Raw genomic sequence first — 26,114 nt, forward strand, 5'->3', positions numbered from 1 at the left:
CTTAGGGGGGTGTTTTTTCACACCCCTGAGCAAGAAAGTCGCAGTGCTGCAAAGTGCCAGTGTAGACAAGCCCTAACTTTTCCAGACCTGAAGAAGAGCTCTGTGTAAGGTTGAAAGCTTGTCTCTCGCACCAACAGCTGTTGGTACAATAAAAGATACCACACCCTACTTGTCTCTACCTGAAAATGTTACTTTTACTGAAGATTTTCAAGTAAAATATAGAAGCACATAAAACCTCATATTAGCACTGTATGCAAGTGTAAAAGCAAAGGAAACCAAAAGTTAGAGGGACGCTGTCATCTTAACATTGACCCAAATTTTAAACTTGGTAAACAAGCTTTAATAAGGACTAAGAGCAACAAAAATAATTCCATAATTTAAAAAAATCCAGTGAGTACCATTGTTTTTAAATAAAAACATTCCCTTATATTGTTTAAAACTGAAATATTGCAGCACTGAAGACCTGAAATTGAAAATGACTACAGGTTTAGATGTCCAAATGACAGCAATAAAAAAGTAAACAACACGCATAAATAGTGACAATTAAATAGGTTTTACAATTTTTTTACTCAGTCAAAGATGTGAGCAATATAGGTAAACATTTGTTGTTTACAACATCATTTTAAAGTTTTTGTCCTTATATTGTATCATATCCATATACTCCAGACTCACATTTACATCCATCTACCCAGGGGAAAGATAAGAGTATAAAAAGGAATCTCATGCAATGGGAAAAAGCAGCTTTCCTGTTTATGATGAAATGATATATAAAAAGATCCTCTGATAATTTGAATCATAGTACAGTCAATGGTAAATGGGACAAAAAACCATGGTTTTACAAAAGGCAGATCGTGCCAAACCAACCTCATCTCCTTCTTTGAGAAAGTAACAGATTTTTTAGACAAAGGAAATGCAGTGGATCTAATTTACTTAGATTTCAGTAAAGCGTTTGATACCGTGCCACATGGGGAATTATTAGTTAAATTGGAAAAGATGGGGATCAATATGAAAATTGAAAGGTGGATAAGGAATTGGTTATAGGGGAGACTACAGCGGGTCATACTGAAAGGTGAACTGTCAGGCTAGAGGGAGGTTACCAGTGGAGTTCATCAGGGATTGGTTTTGGGACCAATTTTATTTAATCTTTTTATTACTGACCTCGGCACAAAAAGAGGGAGTGTGCTAATAAAGTTTGCAGATGACACAAAGCTGGGAGGTATTGCCAATTTAGAGAAGGACCGGGATATCATACAGGAGGATCTGGATGACTTTGTAAACTGGAGTAATAGTAATAGGATGACATTTAATAGTGAGAAATGTAAGGTTATGCATTTAGGGATTAATTACAAGAATTTTAGTTATAAGCTGGGGACGCATCAATTAGAAGTAACGGAGGAGGAGAAGGACCTTGGAGTATTGGTTGATCATAGGATGACTATGAGACGCCAATGTGATATGGCCATCAAAAAAGCTAAGTGAGCTGTAGCTCACGAAAGCTTATGCTCAAATAAACTGGTTAGTCTCTAAGGTGCCACAAGTACTCCTTTTCTTTTTGCGAATACAGACTAACACGGCTGTTACTCTGAAACCTGTCTTATGAAAGGAGACTCAAGGAGCTTGGCTTGTTTAGCCTAACTAAAAGAAGGGTGAGGGGAGATATGATTGCTCTCTATAAATATATCAGAGGGATAAATGCCGGAGAGGCAGAGGAATTATTTAAGCTCAGTACCACTGTGGACAGAAGAACAAATGGATATAAACTGGTCATCAGGAAGTTTAGACTTGAAATTAGACGAAGGTTTCTAACCATCAGAGGAGTGAAGTTTTGGAATAGCCTTCCAAGGGAAGCAGTGGGGGCAAAAGATCTATCTGGCTTTAAGATTAAACTCGATAAGTTTATGGAGGAGATGGTATGATGGGATAACATGATTTTGGTAATTAATTGATCTTTAAATATTCATGGTAAATAGGCCTAATGGCCTGTGATGGGATGTTAGATGGGGTGGGATCTGAGTTACCCAGGAAAGAATTTTCTGTAGTATCTGGCTGGTGAATCTTGCCCATATGCTCAGGGTTTAGCTGATCGCCATATTTGGGGTCGGGAAGGAATTTTACCCCAGGGCAGATTGGAAGAGGCCCTGGAGGTTTTTCGCCTTCCTCTGCAGCATGGGGCACAGGTCACTTGCTGGAGGATTCTCTGCTCCTTGAAGTCTTTAAACCACGATTTGAGGCCTTCAATAGCTCAGACATAGGTGAGAGGTTTTTCGCAGGAGTGGGTGGGTGAGATTCTGTGGCCTGCGTTGTGCAGGAGGTTGGACTAGATGATCATAATGGTCCCTTCTGACCTTAGTATCTATGAATCTAAGGGTATGTCTACACAGCCGATGTTAAAGTGCTGCTGCAGCAGTGCTTTAACCTGGCTGCGTAGTCACGGCAGAACGCTGGGAGAGAGCTCTCCCAGCGCTGTAATAAAACCATCTCCGCGAGGGGATAGCTCCCAGCGCTGTAGCACTATCTACCCTGCCACTTTACAGCGCTGAAACTTGCATCACCCTGAGCGAAGAATGTTTCAGCGCTGTAAGTGGCAGTGTAGACAAGGCCTAATATTCTTAACGTATATTCTCCGTCTGGAAGGTAAGGCTGTATACAAACTCAACATGGTGTTAATTTGATCATTTGCCTCCGAAAAGAGCAGCCACAGTGAGATAATAGAATACTGTGGTACAGTGCACAGCTACAGACTAGGGACCAAGTGGCTAGGCAGCAGTTCTGCAGAAAAGGAACTAGGGGTTACAGTGGACGAGAAGCTGGATATGAGTCAACAGTGTGCCCTTGTTGCCAAGAAGGCCAATGGCATTTTGGGCTCTATAAGTAGGGGCATTGCCTTCAGATCGAGGGACGTGATCATTCCCCTCTATTTGGCATTGGTGAGGCCTCATCTGGAGTACTGTGTCCAGTTTTGGGCCCCACGCTACAAGAAGGATGTGGAAAAATTGGAAAGAGTCCAGCGGAGGGCAACAAAAATGATTAGGGGACTGGAACATATGACTTATGAGGAGAGGCTGAGGGAGCTGGGATTGTTTAGTCTGCAGAAGAGAAGAATGAGGGGGGATTTGATAGCTGCTTTCAACTACCTGAAAGGGGGTTCAAAAGAGGATGGATCTAGACTGTTCTTAGTGGTAGCAGATGACAGAACAAGGAGTAATGGTCTCAAGCTGCAGTGGGGGAGGTTTAGATTGGATATTAGGAAAAACTTTTTCACTAGGAGGGTGGTGAAGCACTGGAATGGGTTACCTAGGGAGGTGGTGGAATCTCCTTCCTTAGAAGTTTTTAAGGTCAGGCTTGACAAAGCCCTGGCTGGATGATTTAGTTGGGGATTGGTCCTGCTTTGAGCAGGGGGTTGGACTACATGACCTCCTGAGGTCCCTTCCAATCCTGATATTCTATAAGTGGGCTTCTGCAATTGTCAGCAAATTAGTCTTTTAGCTGTGACTATAGCTCAGAATATGAACTGTTAATGGCAAAAGCACTGATGAAAGAAAAAAGTTGGTAGTGCAAGATTAAGAAACATTCTACTAATTATTTTATCATGAATTAAATAATGTTATAGCTGTGCAAAATTACAAACTTTGCTTCCTTTCTCATCTGTTATCAACATATAACTTTCTGAGCAGGGGTTTCCACTCGCATGCATTAACACAGCATACTGTAAAAATGACCACATGCTATGTGTGCAGAGGTATATGTAGAAAACATATTGAACAAGGGTTCCTGTCTGAGTGTGAGTGTGGCTTTAGGAAAGGATGCAGGACCATAAATATGGTGTTTGCAGCTCGTCAAGTTCAGGGGAAATGCCGAGAACAGAACTCCAACCTGCATGTGACTTTCATTGACCTGAAAAAGCATTTGATAGAGTCAGTCGGGAGGGCCATTGGACAATAATGGCAAAATTTGGTTGCCTGGAGAAATTCATCACAATGGTTTGGCAATTCCATGATGGCATGCTCACTCGCATTGTGGGTGACAGTGAGTCATCTGAACCATTCCCAGTCAGCAATGGAATCAAGCAGGATTGTGTGTTGGCCCCAACCCTCTTTAGTATGATGTTCTCTGCCTGCTTACAGATTCCTTTTGTGACTGTGACACTGGGATTGGCATCAGATACCGGAGAGATGGCAAGCTCTTCAGTTTGAGGAGACTATAGGCAAAGATGAAGGTACAGGAAGTGACTGTTTGCAATCTTCTGTTTGCTCATGACTGTTCAGTGAATGACAAATCTGAGTCTCACATGCAGCGGACTATGGACTATTTCTCTTCAGCTTGTGACAACTTTGGTCTCACAATTAACATAAAAAAGACAGAAGTGATGTACCAGCCTGCACCAGGAAAGCCTTACGGAGAGCCTCCTATCACAGTGAATGGCCATACCCTCCAGACAGTGGACAAGTTCACCTACCTCGGCGGTACACTGTCACCTGCAGTTCACATTGATGATGAAAGCTACGCCAGATTTGTCAAAGCAAGTGTGGCCTTTGGCAGACTATGTGCAAATATGTGGGAGCATCGAGGCATTAGTCAACAAACAAAACTGAAGGTCTACGTAAAAGAATAAATGGACACAAATCAGATGTCAAGAATTATAACATTCATAAACCAGTCGGAGAATGCTTCAATCTCTCTGGTCACGCAATCACAGACATGAAGGTCGCTATCTTAAAACAAAAAAACTTCAAATCCAGACTCCAGCGAGAAACTGCTGAATTGGAATTCATTTGCAAATTGGATACTATTAATTTAGGCTTAAATAGAGACTGGGAGTGGCTAAGTCATTATGCAAGGTAGCCTGTTTCCTCTTGTTTTTTCCTACCCCCCCCCCCCAGATGTTCTGGTTTAACTTGGATTTAAACTTGGAGAGTGGTCAGTTTAGATGAGCTATTACCAGCAGGAGAGTGAGTTTGTGTGTGTATGGGGGTGGGGAGGATGTGAGAAAACCTGGATTTATGCAGGAAATAGCCCAACTTGATTATGTAAAGAGTTGTCACTTTGGATGGGCTAGCACCAGCAGGAGAGTGAATTTGTGTGGGGGGGTGGAGGGTGAGAAAACCTGGATTTGTGCTGGAAATGGCCCACCTGTTGATCACTTTAGATAAGCTATTACCAGCAGGACAGTGGGGTGGGAGGAGGTATTGTTTCATATTCTCTGTGTATATATAAAGTCTGCTGCAGTTTCCACGGTATGCATCTGATGAAGTGAGCTGTAGCTCACGAAAGCTCATGCTCAAATAAATTGGTTAGTCTCTAAGGTGCCACAAGTACTCCTTTTCTTTTTGCGAATACAGACTAACACGGCTGTTCCTCTGAAACCTACAAAGCCACTGTGTTCCCAACTCTGATGTATGCATGCGAAACCTGGACAGTTTACAGACACCATGCTATGAAGCTGAATCACTTTCACATGGGCTGTTTGAGGAAACTGGTGAAGATAAAATGGCGAGAAAAGGTTTGAGATACTGAGATTCTCATATGGGCAGGCATTCCAAGCATCTATACTATGTTGATGAAATCACAGATGAGATGGGCAGGCCATGTCACCAAAATGTTAGATGAGCAACTGCCAAAGAAGATCTTTTATAGCAAGCTAAAGGTGGGGAAATGCTTTCAGGGAGGCCAGAAGAAACATTTCAAGGATTCCCTCGAGTTATCCTTGGGACATTTCAACATTGACCCAGAGTTTTGGGAAGATCTTGCTCATGATCATTCTACCTGGCCAAGCCTCATCCATACTGGAGCTACAGTCTATGAGCAGAGAACTGCTAGCAGCGTAAATTTCACAACAACAGCATGTCCGCTGTTAATCAAGTAATCCATAGAGGCATCTCTTGTTCAGTGTGCCACAGACAGTTCAAAGTTTGAATTGGCCTGATCAGCCACTCACGTGTTCACAGAAACCAAACCAACCTGTGATGTTCTAGTCATCTTCGAACTCGAAGGGCGAACAATCAAACCAAATGTAGAAAAATAATGGAGAAAAATCAGTGCACTTAGCCCTTGGACATACAAAATTTTCCAAGGCCTCTTGACCAATGGTTCTCATCTGGCAGACTGAAGAATATCACTGTCTAGTTTCAAGATGAGCTCTATCAGGGCCTTGTAAGTAGAGATTTAAAAGAAAAGAAGTCAGGACTCTTCAAAGTTCAAATGGATGCAGAGGACTTTTTGGGTGTGGGAGTGGAATCATTTTGGTGAACTCTGTTCACATTCTATTAGATTGGCATCTATTTCACAAAGACACCATGTGGTTCATTTGTTGAAACTGACGTTAAGGACTGAATAGGCAGGGAGACTAAACTACTCTTTATCTCCTTCCCTCCAAAATAGGGATGTGGGGATTAATAGGCACAGTGGTGGGGCAATAAAGGGAAGTTTGCACAACAATTTCCTGCGACGTACTCAATGTGTGTGGTGGATAAACATAGGATTTCTCTTTGTTATGGTATTAATTTAACAGCTTTTCTGAGCGCTAAAATACATTATGCTGAAACAATATTATACAACACTTTTTACATTCATCTTACCATAAAACCTATTAATAACTAGACCGCATTCTCCAGCTTGAGTGGCCTGCTAGTGTCTGACACAACTAAGAATCAAAAGTGGCAGAACTGGAGAGGCTATGAATTAGAGGAAGAAGGAAGTCTTCCATACATGTGAACAGCACTAATCACTCATAACAGCCATGTCAGCAAAAACAACAGGAAATGCCTTTGCTTGACCTTTATTCATTGGAGAAAGGAGATCCAGCATCACTTCAGAGCAGCTTTTGCAACATATCAGTGTATAACTTTTATAGGAATAATAAATCACCATTCAGAATTAGAAACAAATATATAAATATAATATGCAGTAATGGGAACTTAGGGTGAAAATGGTACATCTAAGAATCGAAGAAAGTTAAATATGGGTTGGGTTTTTCTTTCTTAAAATTTCAACACAACTTTTATGTGTGTTTATATATGTCACTTTTTAAAAGTTGCATTCCAAATACTGAGAATTTTGAGTATCTATTGTGTATATATAAACATGGTATACATAAGGATTTTAATAGTATTCTGATTATTGATGTTCAGAATACGTGAGTTTAGTTTTATGCTTAGTTATCAGAATATTAGTGGAAGGTATTCATATTTGTGCTTAGAAAACGGAGTTCTGATTATTTTTCTATAGATCATGTTCATAAACACTGCTCTGCATATATCTGTACATGACAAATCTTTTCACACAAAACAAAATAGAAAAAGGATGTATTTGTCCAGTAAGAAAACCAACTTATTGTAAAATATAAATTAATATCCTACAATGTCTTGATATTTTGTGTCATAGGAATAATATATTTAAAAGGTTGTTGAATTACTGAATTAAGAGACAGCACTACATAGTCTTTTGTCCGTGATACAGTATTTTCCTTTGCTGAATACATTAATCATACCACTTTGTATACACTCTTGAATTGCAAGAGAACTGTAAACACTTAGTTCCTATGGCTAGCCTCATGATGAGGGTCAACAAATATATAGCCTAGAAAATTTTGCAGATCTCTGGAACCCTTCTCTATTCAGTCATCATCTTTTACACATACAGAGTATAGGGTGTTTACATACATATAAAGAATATGTATATATACAACCTGAGTTTGAAAGTATCACATATTAACTATTACTGGAAGAATAAAAAAAGTTTGAGACTGATTATAATTCCCAAGATGATAACATTTTGTCATAACTAAGATACGTTCTATTACAAATTGGGTGACCATCTAAGTTTCAAAGGGAAAAGAAAGACAATTACAAAAAATAAAAGGCCCTTATTATTTAAGGCAGTGGTTTTCAACCAGGAGTTCAGGGGCCGCGAGCAGGTTTCTGGGGTCCTCCAACCATGGCTGGCATTAGACTCGCTAGGGCCCAGGGCAGAGAGCCAAAGCTCCACCATGCAGGACTGCAGCCCAGAGCCCCGAGCACTATCACCCGGGGCTGAAGCCGAAGCCTGAGCAACTTTGCTTCGTGGGCCCCATGTGGTGTAGGGCCCCGGGGAATTGCCCTGCTTGCCACCCCTTAATGCCGGCCCTGGGTCTTATATGCAGAAAAACAGTTGTTGTGGCACAATTAGGCTGTGGAGTTTTTATAACATGTTGGGGGGGGGGGGGGAGGGAAGGGGAGCTCAGAAAGAAAAAGGTTGAGAACCTCTGATTTAAGGGATACTACCTTTCAATTGCATATTTATTGTTCAAAATCAAACATATCCTTGTGTGATTATTGCTGAAATACTGGATAAAGTACATGCTATATTTATTTGAGATAGGGCACGGGACATTGAGTACCAAACGCTCAATCAGGCAATGTGCTGAGCACTCTTTTTCGAATCCAACACTTAAGTACAGGCTTGCCTGAGTAAATGTGCAGTCTCATGAGTGAATGGGATGACACACATGCTTAAGTAACTTGCTGGATTGGGGCCAGAATGCTCAGCAACTTGCAGGATTGAGCCCCAAAGAAGGGATGCCCTTTAAAAATAAACCCTAATGCCAAAGGCAGTAATTCACATTTGCTTGAAAACCAGATATTTTTCATTAATCTTTTCTTTTTGAAATAAATTTATACATTTTATTTGTGTGCAGGATTGGCCATATTTTCTGAAAGATTTTTTGGGTCAGAAGACACAATGTTTGATAAACTGAACTGGAAAAAAAAGGATCCAAATATAATCATTTTTAGTTATTTGCAAATGTAATAGCGTCCATATTTTCTGAAACTATGTAGTCCTGAATAGAATTAATTCATATATACCACAGCAGTAAATTACAAAAGGTAAAACCAAAGTTAGGTAGATGAGCTATGAAAATGTGTTTGTATTTTATTGGTACATTTTTCTTAAAGGTGTTTATCCAAAGAATGGTACATCTGATTGAAAACAATTTGTTAGAAATATTATTTGAGAATTCTTTTTTGTTTTTTTGGGAAAGCATAAAAGTAACTGCAAAAAAGCAGAAAATAGTAAAATCTACAGTTAAGGTTGCAATTCAATTTTTATTATAGCTCCCGGTTTTCATTCACCCATAACTTTTTATAACATTTCTTCTGCTAAGCTGAAACTTCCTTTGCTTGGTCTAAATTCAAAGATGAATATTTTGGAAATGTCTGAGCAAAATTCAATCTAGCTATTTTTTAGATAAACAGGAAAAATACCTTAACAAACAAACAAACAAACAAACAAACACACAAAAAACCTTAAGATCTATAATTTTTACAAAACTGACTCAAATGGCTTATCTTAAACTCCAAACTTGAACTGTGACTAGTACAATCTGATGAATAATTGCTCTGTAAGAGAGAGACCCCAATCCTGCAAGCAGTCTAATTCGGGTGAACACACACTGAAGTCAGTGGATCTCTTTGTAGATTCAGGATCTGCCCCATGAAGCAATTTGGAGGATTGGGGCCTAAGTTTTAAACAAAACATAAAATAAAAAGTTTATAAATGATAAACGTTTTGATTTTTGCATCTGTGATAAATGTTCAGTTATAGTCATCTACTACTATGCAGTTGAAAGCTCCACTGTGTTACACTGGGGAACTACAGAGTACAACATCTATTGTATGTTTTCTTTCATCTACTGCGAGGTGTAGTTTAAATCCTGTGGAGTTTTGGAAAACACATATTTGCATTATTCTGTAGTTTAGGAAGTAGGGATTCTGTGTATCCGATTTCATCATAGAATCATAGATTAGGGTTGGAAGAGGCCTCAGGAACTCATCTAGTCCAACTCCCTGCTCAAAGGAGGACCACCTCCAACTAAATCATCCCAGCAAGGGCTTTGTCAAGCCAGGCCTTAAAAACCTCTAAGGATGGAGATTCCACCATCTCCCTAGGTAACCTATTCCAGTGCTCCACCACCCTCCTAATGAAATAGTGGTTGCTAATATCCAACCTAGACCTCCCCCATTGTAACTTGAGACCATTACTCCTTGTTCTGTCATTTGACACCACCGAGAACAGCTGAGCTCCATCCTCTTTGGAACCCCCCTTCAGGTAGTTGAAGGCTGCTATCAAATCCCCCCTCAGTCTTCTTTTCTGCAGACTAAATAATCCCAGTTCCCTCAGCCTCTCCTTGTAAGTCATGTGCCCCAGCCCCCTAATCATTTTTGTTGCCCTTCGCTGGACTCTCTCCAATTTGTCCACATCCTTTCTGTAGTGGGGGGCCCAAACTGGATGCAATACTCCAGATGTGGCCTCACTAGTGCAGAATAGAGGGGAACAATCACTTCCCTCGATCTGCTGGGAATGCTCCTTCTAATGCAGCCCAATATGCTGTTAGCCTTCTTGGCAGCAAGGGCACACTGTTGACTCATATCCAGCTTCTCATCCACTGTAATCCCCAGGTCCTTCTCTGCAGAACTGCCACTTAGCCAGTCAGTCCCCAGCCTGTAGCGGTGCATGGGATTCTTCTGTCCTAAGTGCAGGACTCTGCACTTGTCCTTGTTGAATCTCATCAGATTTCTTTTGCCCCAAGCCTCCAATTTGTCTAGGTCACTCTGGACCCTATCACTACCCTCCAGCATAGCAACCTTTCCCACCAGCTTAGAGTCATCCATGAACTTGCTGAGGGTGCAATCCATCCCATCATCCAGATAATTAATGAAGATGTTGAACAAAACCGGCCCCAGAACCGACCCCTGGGGCACTTCACTTGATATCAGTTGCCAAGTAGACACTGAGCCTTGATCACTACCCATTGAGCCCAAAGATCTAGTCAGTTTTCTATCCTCCTTATAGTCCATTCAGCCAATCCATACTACTTTAACTTGCTGGCAAGAATACTGTGGGAGACCATATCAAAAGCTTTGCTAAAGTAAAGATATTAAGTCCACTGCTTTCCCCATATCCACAAAGCCAGTTATCTCATCTTAGAAGGCAATCAGGTGGTCAGGCATGACTTGCCCTTGTTGAATCTATGTTGACTGTTCCTCATTACCTTCCTCTCCTCCAAGTGCTTCAAAATGGATTCCTTGAGGACCTGCTCCATGATTTTTCCAGAGACTCAGGTGATGCTGACTGTTCTGTAGTTCCCTGGATTCTCCTTCTTCCCTTTTTAAAAGATGGGCACTATATTTGCCTTTTTCCAATTGTCTGGGGCCCCCGTGATTGCCACAAGTTTTCAAAGATAATGGCCAATGGCTCTGCAATCACATCCCCAACTCCCTCAGCACTGTTGGATGCATTACATCCGGACCCATCGACTTCTGCATGTCCATCTTTTCTAAACAATCCTTAACCTGTTCTTTCACTACTGAGGGCTGCTCAACCCTCCCCATACTGTGCTGCCCAGTGCAGCAGTCTGGGAGCTGATCTTGTTTGTGAAGATAGAGGCAAAAAAACTATTGAGTACTTCAGTTTTTTCCACATCATCTGTCACTAGGTTGCCTCCCCCATTCAGTAAAGGTTCCACACTTTCCCATACCTTCTTGTTGTTAACATACCTGTAGAAAACCCTTCTTGTTACCCTTCACACCCCTTGCTAGCTACAACTCCAATTGTGCTTTGGCCTTCCTGATTACACCCCTGCATACTCCAGCAATATTTTTATACCCCTCCCTAGTCATCTGTCCAAGTTTCCACTTCTTGTAAGATTCCTTTTTGTGTTTAAGCTCACCGAAGAGTTCTCTGTTAAGCCAAACTGGTCGTCTGCCATATATACTATTCTTTCTGTACATTGGGATGGTTTGTTCCTGCGCCCTTTTTTAAAATATAGCCAGCTCTCCTGGACTCCTTTCCCCCTCATATTAGCCTCCCAGGGGATCCTGCTCATCAGTTCCCTGAAGGAGTCAAAGTCTGCTTTTCTGAAGTCTAGGGTCCATATTCTGCTGCTGTCCTTTCTTCCTTTTGTCAGGATTCTGAACTCGACCATCTCATGGTCACTGCTGCCCACGTTGCCACCCACTTCTACTTCCCCTACCAATTCTTCCCTGTTTGTGAGCAGCAGGTCAAGAGGAGCACAGCCCCTAGTTCCTCCAGCACGTGTACTGAAGTTGTTCCCAACACTCTCCAAAAACTTCCTGGATTGTCTGTGCACTGCTGTATTGCTCTCCCAGCAGACGTCAGGGCGACTGAAGTCCCCCATGAGAACCAAGGCCTGTGATCTGGAAACTTCTGTTAGTTGTCCAAAGAAAGCCTCATCTACCCCATCCTCCTGGTCTGGTGGTCTATAGCAGACGCCCACCATGGCATCACCCTTGTTGCTCTTGCCTCTAAACTTAACCCAAAGACTCTCAACAGGCTTTTCTCCAGTTTGATACTGGAGCCCTGAGCAATCATACTGCTCTCTTACATACAGTGCAACTCCTCCACCTTTTCTCCCTCGCCTGTCCTTCCTGAACAGTTTATACCCATCCATGACAGTGCTCCAGTTACGTGAGTTACCCCACCAAGCCTTTGCTGTTCCAATCACATCATTGTTCCTTGCTGTGAAATGACTTTGAGTTCTTCCTGCTTGTTTCTCAGGCTTCTCGTATTCATGTACAGGCACCTAAGATAACTAGCCGATTGCTCTACTTTCTTAGTATGAATCAGGAGGCCTCCCCTGTTGCACCCTTCTCCTTGTGTTTCCTCCCGGTATCCCACTTCCCCACTTACCTCTGGACTTAGGTCACCATCCCCCGGCGAACCTAGTTTAAAGCCCCCCTCACTAGGTTAGCAAGCCTGCCTGCGAAGATGCTCTTCCCTCTCTAGGTAGGTGGATCCCATCTCTTCCTAGCAATCCTTCTTCCTGGAACATCCCATGGTCGAAGAATCCAAAGCCGTCTCTCCAACACCACCTGCATAACCTCCACATTTACCTCCACAATTCGATGGTCCCTACCTGGGCCATTTCCCATCTACAGATTCTAAGATGTTTTAACACAGTGGCACAATCACCTTATATCTTTTGGGCAGACAGAAGAAAACATGTCTTTATAACCACTTTTAAGAACCCTTTTTAGCCCAAGTTCCAATACCTACCAAAGTTAAAACATGATACTTTAACATGGCAAAGCTATGTCAGTGGTGGAAACAATGTGCATTTTAAGGAAATGTCAAGTGTAGAATAAGTCTATGAGTTTTAGTTTATGGAGCTGTGCAAACTACGCAACACAACTTTATAACAAATGCTTTGTTTTCTCTAAAATGACATAGAATACAAAAACCAATACTAATGCCAAGTTAATTTAAAGTGTCAGGAAATGCAAAAGTTCAGAGCAATGTCAGCTCACATATTATTTCTGATTGCTAGTTACCTACATAATTTCATATATGATTACATAAAAAATCGACACTAAAAAAACTAAGGATGAAAACTCAATCCCTCAAAAGTTAGGAAACGCCAAAATTAAAATGGCCTATGCTACCTTAATTCAGCCTTCTTTTGTGTACACATTATGATAGTCTTAAATTACATGATGATATACTTTTTTTTTCCACTGGACCCCTGCTTTTCATAAGGCTACAAAGGCAGGTCATGTGGTAGAACAGTCCTAGCTTGTAGAGTTATACTGAACACTTGCATTGCGTTGCAGCAAGATATATGTTCATGTGGAGACTTGGTCTTTATTGAGATCCCTCCATTTACAGTGCTAATTCTGAGAAAAGTTGTAAAGTAATAAAAATGTATAACTATTGAAAGGGATACTGCAAGATAAAAATCTAGTATATGGAACATGTAGAGTAATTGATTTAAATATCCTTGTTCATAATATATTAAACTGAACATTTTAAACATCTTAATCTTCATTGCTGTCTACTTTTTGCATTTCTTACAGGTTGGACAATGAAACTAGATTAGTCAGTTTCACATATTTATAGCTAGTTTCAGTTTGAGTTTGGTATGCTGACTAGAACAATGCTGCAGCTTAATGAGTTGGAAACCGTGCAGGGGAATGCCTAAATCCTACATTTTTAAAAATTGAATTTAAAATGTCATGTAAGAATTTCTAATCAGATTAGGGCTAGTCTACAGGGGAAACCTGTCCAGAATCGTTATTATGAAATAAGCTATTTTGCAATAGCTATCCTGGAATAGATGCTTGTGTGGATACTTTATTATGGAATAATAAGTGGGCTTTGTGAGCACTTGCTCACCAACTGCTGTCTTCCAGCCACCAATCCTCTTTAATCAATAATTTATCTACTCCTTTATCTGTTCATTTTCTCTTCCATATTAACGTTCCCATTTTGCGTGCAGCACTTATCTGCAGTGCCCAAAAGTGGTCCACAGACTTTTTCATCAGCTGCAACAAAACTTCATAAAATGAGCTGAGGAAACCAACTCAAAGGATTCTGAGGCACATCTCGGAAGCTCAAATGAACATAAACAGAGGCCTTATTTCTTGTTGTTGGTTAGAATGGAAGAATTGCACAGTCAGAGAAGACTGTTTTGGGATTTGCTTGTTGAATAACCACAACAGACCCATTGCTATCCTAGGCCCCCTTTTGTTTGATGCCGTAAATACCTGTCTGTGTTAGCCTATCATGATGTTTGATTAATATGGCTACAGGCAACTGTTGTCCTGGCAAAATATTTTGAAACACATCTTTTTAAAATGTTTGATAAAGGAGATAAAATATCAAAGTACCAGAAGAAATATGGGCATAATTTCTTTAGCATAAATGCACAATTTTGTTTCAGTATTTTTGAGACTAGTAAATTACAATAATAAAAAATTGCATAACACTAGGTTTGTGTGAAATGGAAGTAAACTACAATCTCAAATGAGGAAAATACCTCCAAGGACATTGGAAAGTCATGGAGAATTCACATCTGTTGTGTACCTTAAATTGAAGCTTTCAGTTAAATGCAATGAAATTTCTATTCCTTTTCTTTGTTAAAGAAAGCCTTCTTTACAAGTTAACGTAGTTATCCTGTTTACTAAAAGTTGCTTGGGGTTTAATAGGGCTATTAGTAGTATCTAATGGTCTTTTGTTGAATTATGCAAATTGAACTGATGTCTGAGTCCATTTCTTAGTGGGCATTAAAAAAACTGCCAGTACACCTATCAATCTGTTTGATGCCATCAGAGGTGCTAAAGACAGAAGGACATATTCCTTATTTGAACCTAGGATAATACCTACACGTCAGGATAAAGTTATATTGTCAGGACAGCATAGGGAAGGTTGCACTGTTATTACTTGTACTATTATTTGGATACATAGGGAACTTTAATTTCCAGTGCTGTCAACCTGGCATTTTTCATAAAAATGAAACTAATCCACTTAAAGATAAATAGGAAAGAGACATGACTGTAATTAGACACTACTAATTGTTTTACAGGGTTGGAGGCAGTTGAGAAGTGCACACAACTTGAAAATTCTGATCTATTCTGAAAATGACAGATTTCAGAGGAACAGCCGTGTTAGTCTGTATTTGCAAAAAGAAAAGGAGTACTTGTGGCACCTTAGAGACTAACCAATTTATTTGAGCATGAGCTTTCGTGAGCTACAGCTCACTTCATCGGATGCATACCGTGGAAACTACAGGATGCATACCGTGGAAACTACAGCTGTAGTTTCCACGGTATGCATCCGATGAAGTGAGCTGTAGCTCACGAAAGCTCATGCTCAAATAAATTGGTTGAGCATGAGCTTTCGTGAGCTACAGCTCACTTCATCGGATGCATACCGTGGAAACTACAGCTGTATCCGGGTATTCATCGGATGCATACCGTGGAAACTACAACTACATCACTGCATCCGATGAAGTGAGCTGTAGCTCACGAAAGCTCATGCTCAAATAAATTGGTTAGTCTCTAAGGTGCCACAAGTACTCCTTTTCTTTTTGCATTCTGAAAATGCACTTACACCTCTGTAACTAAGCTGAAACAGTCAGAGCCTAGAGGGTTCCTGCAAAACAGAGAGTACTGAGGCAGAACAAGAAATGAAATGAAGTAGAATTGCAGACATTCTGGTCAATTTCACTTTACTGTCTGCCCAGAGGGGAAAGGAGAGGAAATGTGGGTGACAAAACAAAATCAAAATGGAATAGAAGGAAAGAATGAGTGATGGTGCAGAGAGAGAAAAGGGATAGGAAGGTATAACAAGAGAGTGAGACTGAGACATCAAAATCTCATGAAGAGGTGTAGGAAGTCATCAAAACTGAAATAATTGGGCTGTATTTGATGTAGTTCTTAAAAGCAAAGGTTGTTAGGCCTAAACTTTTATTGATGTTTACAATGACCATAGTTTGAAATTATTACCTTGTTTAATTCCTTATATTTTTTGTTGGTGGTAAAAATACTAAAAACTAGTCTGACAGTAAACAAACTGCTGCATTTGTACTATAACAGGATAGCAGCGTGTACTGGTTTGTTTACAGAGTGCTTACCACTAAGACCTGGTCTACACTGCAGGGTTAGGTCTATGTAAGCAGCCTTGCATTAACCTAGCTGTAGATGTGTCTTCTCTTAAATTGGTTTCCTGCCAAAGTGCCTCTCTACACCAATTTAGTAACACCACCTCCTTGAGCAGTGTAGTCATGGTCGATGTAACTAAGTCGACACAGTGTCAGTGTAGACACTGGGCTACTTTGTGCACATTACTGGCTTTCAGAAGGCATCCCAGAATGCTCCACACTGACAATAAAATTGATACAAGCGCTCCTGATGAGGATTTGCATTGCTAACACAAGGAGCCAAGTGTGCGCGCACACACACAAGTGATTTAGTAACTGTGGCGGCTGTATGTTGACAAATGAGGTTGACATAATTTTATAGTGTAGACAGCCCTAAGATGTGCTTTTGCTGTCCTCTCCAAATGCTAAGGGTTGGCAGGAAAACATAAGTAAATCAGGAAATTGCACCATAATTCACCCTTCAGTCCGAAGTTCTAAAGACTGTTTAGAAGAGAATCCCTGAGTCCAGTCACTATGAGTAGTTGTTGTTTTGGTCTGTACAGACTGCAAACACTGGAAATAAACATTTTTCACAAGTTAGGGTTGTTAGCCCTGACCTCCTGGGCAAATTCCAACTCCTTACATTCTGCATAAAGTTACCGCTGCATTTTTAATTGGATACTGTTGTCTTCACTGCCTGCCCTGAAACTGTTAGCATCATATTGGCTAATGCTGTATAATGAGAGAGACTCAACTTGAATATGATCAATTTTTTTAAAAAAAAGGTAAAAGTAGTTTCAGGTCTAGATCTGGTTGAGTTCCATCTCCCTGTCAACTTTTGTGGTTTTAGATTATTCCCTATTTTTAAAATGTTTTCTCCCTCCTCTTGCTATACACAAAGTCCACACAAATGGAGAGATGTGACAATATTGAATTTACTATATTCTAAGTGCTGTCAAGCAAATAACCGGAAGAAAAAAATAGACAAAAATAATATATTTGTTATAGTAACCTTAAGTGTTACAAGAAAACAATTGGGGGTGGGAGAAGCAAAACAGATAAATTTGAGTTTTACAGTGCTGATGCCCTTTAAATTATGATGGTGGCTTACTCCAGTGGTGGCTGCATGCAGGGAAGGGTGAAGTAATTGCTATATGTATACAGTATTTGCTTGTATGACAGCTTAAGGGCCCCCTCCTACTGTCTAGGCAAAACTCCATAGTCTGACTCAACTGCAGCACTGGGTCCTAAATTAGTAACAGGCTTCGGATTGAAGGGTGCTGTATGTATGCAAGACTCGCATGAAAAACGAGTGATGCCGCCGGTCTGCATGCACGGTGCCAGGCAGCTGGAGGAAACTCCCCTAGTTCCAGCGCCCGTGCCCGTGCCCGCGCCAGGGCGAGGGGCTGTCTGGCCGGTTCTGCGTTACGGCTACTGCTTGTGCCCTAAGCCACGGGCAGCCCGCTGCTGGGGGGGGAAGGGGGCAAGTGCGGCGGAAACACCCGGAGTCGGCAAACAGCGCTGCGGCCTGCCCGGGCTTTTCTCCCTCTCCCGCCGGGCACCACCCGCCTGCGCCGGTGCGCGTGGCCTGAAGGCGGCCTGCGGCGCCCCTCGGCCTGAGGCGGGGCTCCCGGCCCCGCGGGGGAGAGGGACGTCAGCGGCTGCGCCAGGCCCCCGCGCGCCAGTTCCCGTTTCCCCCTCCCCCACCCCGGCCCCGAAGGAGGAAGCGTTGACGTCATTATCCGGGCTCTCCGCGGCGGCGCTGTTCGCACAGCGGGTCACAATGGAACCCCAACGAGCCTAACCGACATGAAACGGCCGCGCAGCCGCCCGCCCCAGTGAGCGCGGCCCGGCCGCCCCGCTCTGCGCCGCGCCCCCTCCCCGTCCCTCCCCTCCCCCCGCCCCGGGGAGCCCCGCGCGCCCCTCGAGGGGGTGGTGACAGCCGCCAGGCCTGCCCCGCCGTCGGGCTGAGTGACACACGGCGAGAGAGAGGAGGGGGAGGGGGGGTCACGCTGTTTGGGTGGCGGGGCCGCCGTCGCGTTAGGTCGGAGTCTGCGCCGCTGGCCCAGCGCTGCCGGAGCCGCCATATTGCCCAGGACGTAGCGAGACGCTAGCGCCGGGAGCGAGGAACCGGCCACGCCGCCGCGTCTGTTCTCCGCCGCCCCGTGCACGCAACGAGTGGCCAGTGCCCGGCCCCTCCCCCCGCCGAACCCAGGCCCCGGTGAGCGGCGCGGGGAGCGTGTGCGCCCCTCCCCCGGGCGTGTGTGTGTCTGTGCCCCGGACGGGGCGGAGCGTGCAGGCCCCGACCAAGCCCCAGCCAGAGCCCCGGGCTGCCGGGCAGGAGCTGGTGACGCAGGAGAGACGCCCCGGCGCCGCTGCCGGAGGGAGCCAAGCGGCTAGGCCGGGATCCGAGCGCGGGCAGCTCCGCACAGCGCCGCGGGGCCCGGCAACGGGCAGCCCCCTCCGCCCGCCGGCTCTGCGCCGAGCATGACTCGCTGCCCTGCTGGCTGCCTGGGATGAGACAGCCCCCGGCGGCGCATCGTCTGCAGCAGCACACAGCGGGGGAGCGGGCCGCGGCGGCGGCAGCAGCGGGAGAAGAGGACACCGTGCGGGGGTGAGCATGGGCCGGGGCCGGGTGGAGAGGAGCGGTTCGTGCCGCAGCCGGTGGCCGCGCTGAGCGCAGGGAGGCTCAGGCTGAGCGGTCCCTGGCCCCGGGGGACGGGGCCACCTAGGCGGGGTGGGGAGCCGGAGGCCGCTGTGTTGTGGCTGCGGGGGGAGGTGGCGGCGGCGCCGCCCCCGGCGTGTGTCCGTGCATCGCTGTGTTTTGGAGCGTGAAGGAAAATGGCTGACGGCGTCTCCTCCTCTTCCCCGTCCTGTGCGGGGCTGCGAGGCGGGCTGGAGGGAGCGCACCCAGCCTGGTACCCTCGGGGAGCGTGTCCGCCGGGCGGCCCCTCCCTGGACCGCTGGGGTGAGAGGGGCTCCCCGCAGAGCGGCACCCGCTTTTACCTCTCCTGAGTCTCGTTTCATTTCACACCAAGCGCCATTACTGAGGTGGAGTGATTGGAGCTGTGTAGGCCTGGGCTACGCCTGGAAATAAAAGGCCCTGCTCAGACTCTTCCCCCAAATCGGAGTGAAATCCAGCAGCACCAGCTCATTCCCAGCCGCTGTAAGCGTTATTAACACGGGTGCGGGCGAAGTGCGTCCCGCCTCTAGCTCCCATTCCTAATAAAACTGTTCCTGTGTGGAAAACGGCCTTACCCTTTTATGCCCCCTTCTCTTTAGTTCACCCTGTTAGTTTTCCAAAATGACCACTTAAGACTTTCCAGTTGTTCGTTTTCACCAGTGTTAAAACTTTACTTTGAGATTCATATCTGCGGCAGGGCAGTTGGGACATAATTTTTAATGTCTTGGCCCTCTGTTTTTATTGACAATATAAAAGGTAATTGAGGAGATGACCACAGGACCTCTCCCCCCTCCACCCCCCTGGAGTTATCTAACTACTATTCTACCTCACTTTTGGCACCATTGTCTGTGTACAGTGAGGATGTATATGAAAAATCCATACTAACAGTCTCTTATTGCCAAATAAACTTGTTTCTATATAAATGTCATAGAAATGTCCTAAGTTGTAAGATGCCATATTTAATTTGATTGTTGTTGTTCAGGAATCAAGTTGTATATTGAATGATCATGTAGCAAAAATTATTTTTTTAATATAAAAATGTGTGTAATTCTAATTAGAATTTTGAAAGGACTCTAAAATTCTTTATACAAATCAGGTGTGTATTATGGTTCTACCAGGCATGTTGATTTTGTCTGCAAATTGTTTTAAATCCTTGATCCTGCAGTTGGGTTCAGTGTGGGAAGACCTTTACATCTCAACAAAGCCTCACTGGATTCATTTTGGGTATGTGCAAGGATCTGCCCATATGGACCTAATTGCAGGATTGAGGCCTAAATTTTAAAACTGGGCTAATTTATTTTTGATATATAGTACTAAATATGCTAGGAACGCTTGCTATGGCAAACTGACTTGCAGGTTTGTTTGTCATGGGATCTCTTATCCGTTTGCTAGCTAACTACAATTGTGCTGGGCTGTGGGACTGGTGGTAAGTGTTGAGAGGATTGGGTCTTTGCTGATTAGGTAGCTGTAGTGACATGTCTACCTTGAGAGGTTATTGGTAACAGATTAGCAGCTATCTACAAATTTCAAACTGCTAGCTACGTCCTGGATTGTTTGGGTGCTGCTTATGATAAAATGGTGGGACTTCCTCCTTTAGCATTCCTGATTGAGGAACATGTAGGATGAAGCCAGCTAGTTCAGCGAAATCTTAATCCTACTGTACATTGATCTTGAGGTTTTTGTTAAACATGTAATGATGTTTATTTGCAAGGCAGCAGCACCATTTGTTTTCGCAAACCAGAACTCAGCAATTTTCTCAGTCATATTTCTCAAATATTAAAATTATTTCCCTCAATTGCAGTATTTGGAGCAGGAGAGTAAAGGCCAGCTGCGCTGGATGTCATGGATACTTAAAGATAGCTCTGAATAAAGACATAATCAGTATAATCTAGAATGAACTGCTGTGGAAGAACCTCCAACATCTAGTTATGTGAAAAAAGGCTCTAGGTTAAAAATAAACCCATAAGATTGCACCACTTTTTCTTCTTCTTTTTCAGTTTTACCTTGTGCCCTTTCTATCATCTTGCCTCTTTATATAGTCTTTTTAAAACATTTCTTTTGAGCAACCTCTGCTGTCCTCTTACTGTTTCCAGCCTGCTGCTTCCCGTCCTGGTGAATTTACTATTCTGGTGATACTACTTCCTATTGAACTGACAGGAAGGGCTGCTTCTGTAGGTACCAATCAGTAAGGGCAGTGGGAGCAGACCAGGTGTGGCTTTTGCATCTTTAGAACACCACCCCCTTTAGAAGTGTTTTGTTTCCAGTTTAGTGCATTCACGTTTGAGGGTACCCCGGAGTGTCAAGCAACCCCTGTTTCTATTATGTATCCAGTCTTGTCAGTTATGTATTGAAAATGCTGGAATTGTTACAAAGAAAATGAGAAAAGATAAGTAAATAGCCACTTGAGGAACTAGAAATGCCTATGGTAACCACAGTAGTATTCTCTTGCTGGGGTTCTCAAGTCTAAATATGCAATTCATGTAGGGAATTTTCAAAATGTCAGATATCCTGAGTAAAACTGAATAAGAATTTTGTTGTTGACTGTGATAAAAATAACTTTGAGACACATCTACTTGATTACTGAGAATTTTTCTTCAAGAGTCATAGGAACCTTTTTATTTTTCCCAATATACTCAACTGTATTTAAAGTATTAGAATTTAACAATTACATGGATTTCAGGCAGCATAGCTATTTTTTCTGAAAAAGTGTTTGTTAGCTGATAAATAGAATTAAAAATTGCAATAACGTTTTGAAAACATTTTTACTAATAAACATCTAATTTAAAATTACTTCCTTCAGTCTGTTTTGGTCATATTTTTAAGGGAAGAAACAATGCTTTTATCCTTACTTGCATTCCAAAGAGCACTGAAATTGTTATGCTGAATCAGACCAGTGGTCTGTCTGATCCAGTATCCTCTCACCAGCAGTAGTCAAAACCATATGTCTCAGATGAAGGTGTTAGAAACCCTAATGGGGAATAATGTGCACATGGGGAAAGTTTCCTCCTAATCCCTAGTAGAGGTTATAAACATGAGGGTTTGTCTCTCTTATAATTTAGGATACTAATGTTAACATCCAAATGCTTAAGTGAAAATTCTTGCTGCTGTTCAAGAATCATTATTTTGCTAGGAACATCATGCTTTGGAAGTATGTGCTCTTCTTAACCATTAATTTGATTATTGCGTGAATCCTTAAAAATGTAGTACATAATACTTGTATTGCTCTTGTCATATTTGTTTTAAATTTAGGGGCTAAAGTTGTAGTTTAGGTGTATTATGTGAACTAAATTTGAGTGGTTGGACATTATTTTAGTCCTAGAAGACGGTATATCTTTTGCAAAAAATAACTTATCATGTACCTATGGTACTGGGTTGTAGTCTTTCTCCTTTGTATTTTACAGTGTGTCATTTAACATAATGTAATAATACACGCGGACTTACTGAGGAAGTAGTTAGGGTTGCTACGCACAATGTACCTTACACAAATCCAGACACAAGAAAAAGTTAAGCCATCTAAAGCAGTGGTTCTCAAACTTTTGTACTGGTGACCCCTTTCACATAGCAAGCCTCTGAGTGTGATGTCCCTTATAAATTAGAAACACTTTTAAAATATTTAACACCATTATAAAGGCTGGAGACAAAGCAGGGTTTGGGGTGGTGGCTGACAGTTCACGATAAGAGGGAAGGTCCTCTCATGGATTAAAAGATAGGAAACAAAGGGTAGGTAAAATAAATGGTCAGTTTTCAGAATGGAGAGAGATGTCCCCCTGCAGTCTATATTGGGACCAGTCCTATTCAACATATTCATAAATGATCTGGAAAAACGGGTAAACAGTGGGGTGGCAAAATTTGCAGATGATACAAAACTACTCAAGATAGTTAAATTCCAGGCAGGCTGCGAAGAGCTACAAAAGGGTCTCTCAAAACTGGGTGACTGGGCAACAAAATGGCAGATGAAATTCACTGTTGATAAATGCAAAGTAATGCACATTGGAAAGCATAATCCCAACTATACATATAAAATGATGGGGTCTAAATTAGCTGTTACCACTCAAGAAAGAGATCTTGGAGTCATTGTGGATAGTTCTCTGAAAACATCCACTCAGTTTCAGCGGCAGTCAAAAAAGCGAACAGAATGTTGGGAATCATTAAGAAAGCGATAGATAATAAGACAGAAAATGTCATATTGCTTCTGTGTAAATCCATGGTATGCCCATATCTTGAATACTGCGTGCATATTCAAGCCCCGTCTCAAAAAAGATATATTGGAAAAGCTTCAGAAAAGGGCATCAAAAATGATTAGGGGTATGGAATGGCTGCCATATGAGGAGAGAGTAATAATACTGGGACTTTTCATCTTAGAAAAGAGATGGCTAAGGGGGGATATGATGGAGGTCTATAAAATCATGACTGGTGTGGAGAAAGTAAACAAAGAAGTGTTGTTTACTCCTTCTCATAACACGTGAACTAGATCACCAAATGAAATTAATAGGCTGCAGGTTTAAAACACAAGGATATATTTCTTCACACAATGCACAGTCAACCTGTAGAACTCTTTGCCAAAGGATGTTGTAAAGGCCGACTATAACAGGGTACAAAAAAGAACTAGATAAATTCATGGAGGATAGGTCCATCAATGACTGTTAGCCAGGATGGGCAGGGATGGGTATCCCTAGCCCCTGTATGCCAAAAGCTGGGAATGGGTGATGGGGAATGGATCACTTGATGGCCCCCTGTGTAATACCTCATGATCCCAACCCCCAGTTTGAGAATCCCTGATCTAAAGGTACGTCTAATCTGCATCTGGGAGCAAGTCTACCAGCCTGGGTAGAGACCCAGGTCTCGCACTAGTGCTCTAAAAATAGCTGTGTAGATGGTGCTTTGATGTTACAGATTGGCCTGGTATGTTGACTCTGAAGCCCCCTTAGCCCCTGGAGCTTTAGAGCCTGAGCTCTAGCCGGAGGCCCCACTAACGCAGGTCTGTGGACCAAGCTAGGAGGCTTGCTCTCCTATGCAGTGTAGACATTCCCTAACAGTACCCTCTAGTTCCCTCTAGTTCTCCACCTGCAAGCACAATACCTTACTATTACCTCAGCTGCTGTATACCACAGACCATACAGCCCGGGTATGCAGAGGGGGTGGCTACAAGGGTGATGGAATGCTGCCATTCTTAGGTGGCGGAACTAAGATTGTGGTGTGTAGTCTGTGATATAAAGTGTGTGCTTGTGGGTGGTGATAACATTATGTAGTTTGTATTAGACGAACAGTTTAAAGGTTCGCAAAAAGAAAAGGAGTACTTGTGGCACCTTAGAGACTAACCAATTTATTTGAGCATGAGCTTTCGTGAGCTACAGCTCACTTCATCAGATGCATACCGTGGAAACTGCAGCAGACTTTATATACACACAGAGAATATGAAACAATACCTCCTCCCACCCCACTGTCCTGCTGGTATTGTTTCATGATTTCTGTGTGTATATAAAGTCTGCTGCAGTTTCCACGGTATGCATCTGATGAAGTGAGCTGTAGCTCACGAAAGCTCATGCTCAAATAAATTGGTTAGTCTCTAAGGTGCCACAAGTACTCCTTTTCTTTTTGCGAATACAGACTAACACGGCTGTTCCTCTGAAACCAGTTTAAAGGTTGAGTTCTTTTGGATTCTTGAATTACTAAAAATTACCACCAGACTTCTTATATTTTAATCTTCTATTTTTTTTCTCCCATGAATATGGTGATATTTACAATTTTTTAGCTTTGATATAGTATTGTCATAATGGGTATAACTGCCTTTTTAAAATAACTGTACTTTTTGACCGTGTTCCTGAACAGAGACATGGTGATAGCTTTACTTTGGAATGCAATTAAAAAAGGGTTCCAACTATGCTTGAGTACAGAATCATGTTTTAACTTGGGTTGGACAGTTTTGTTCTAAGTAGGTCTTCTAATGATGCAGTTGTCTGTTAGAGTGGACAGGGTTTCTGCATTTGTCTATTTGTCTTAATTTTACCCTCTCAGAACTTCGCTCGTGGAATCCCTGGGAGACTTTAGGGATTCCCCCACGCTGCATGTTTACATCATGCATTTCCTGTGAGTAGAATAAATCTGGTTTAGTGGCCTTCTGGATGATTTGTCAAGTTGGATATCAGTAAAGGTACAAGACAGCTTGGATATGAGCATCTGACTTGAGGGGAGGGGGAGAATAAATTTAAAAGTTGACAGCATTCCAAAGTGGAATCTTTTTTTTTTTTAAAAAAAGGAAGTTGATTAACCCACCTAATTCCTGTTACATTTTTCATTGTGAACTTTACTAATATTTCTTCTTTGTACAAAACAAGTAATTTTACTCACGTATTTCAGAAAGTTCAGTTCTGAGCTGCTGGGTAGGACTTGCTGTCTTCTGGTTATTGAGACAAATGTTTTGGATAATAGTAGGCATGCAAACATTGATGGAATAAAATACAAAACTTACATTTTGATACATGCTTACTTTGGTGGAAAATCCTAGATTGTATGGGCTTCTTTTTCACTAGGTTCTGGACTGTTTTCCCGTGGTACCTGAAGTATAACAGACAACTACCATTTGTCTACAAGAAATGCATCTCTTGCAACGAGCTGAATATAAACATTGACCTGAAAAGCTGTTAGTATTTAACATGTATAAAATATATATATAAAAATATGTATTTAATACTCTAATATGACCTCCTTTGATGCACAAGGCATATATAGTAAAACCTGCCTCAGAGACCAGCTGTTATGAGCAACTTCTTGCAGAGGCCACGGAATATGATCGTTGTCTGCTGTGCAAACCTTTGAAGAGAGACCACATCTTACAAGTGACCACTTTTGCTATCCCCAATGAGTGGTCGCTCTTGACAGGTTTTACTGTACTTTGTGTTCTAGATCCCCTAGGCACCCCGATCTTGCTGACACTTAAGTAGAGGCTTAACTTTATGCATATAGCTTCAGTAGGGCTGGAATAGAGTAAAGTACATGTATTTGCAGTATGGGAGCTTTTAA

At 42.4% G+C, this 26,114-nt stretch overlaps 1 protein-coding gene across 4 annotated transcripts in view; it reads left to right on the top strand.

The window, feature by feature from the left end:
* Positions 1 to 18,434: 18,434 nt before the first annotated feature.
* USP9X (ubiquitin specific peptidase 9 X-linked) overlaps positions 18,435 to 26,114 on the top strand; it is a 205,070-nt gene continuing 197,390 nt past the window's right edge. For all 4 annotated transcript variants that reach the window (XM_048864529.2, XM_048864519.2, XM_048864537.2 and 1 more), the window contains exon 1: positions 18,435 to 19,025. The gene's annotated coding sequence lies outside the window, so the exon portion shown is untranslated. The remainder of the gene's footprint in view (positions 19,026 to 26,114) is intronic.

This window comes from Caretta caretta, chromosome 1 (assembly GCF_965140235.1).
Source record: "Caretta caretta isolate rCarCar2 chromosome 1, rCarCar1.hap1, whole genome shotgun sequence".
In the NCBI taxonomy this organism is placed as follows: Eukaryota; Metazoa; Chordata; order Testudines; family Cheloniidae; genus Caretta; species Caretta caretta.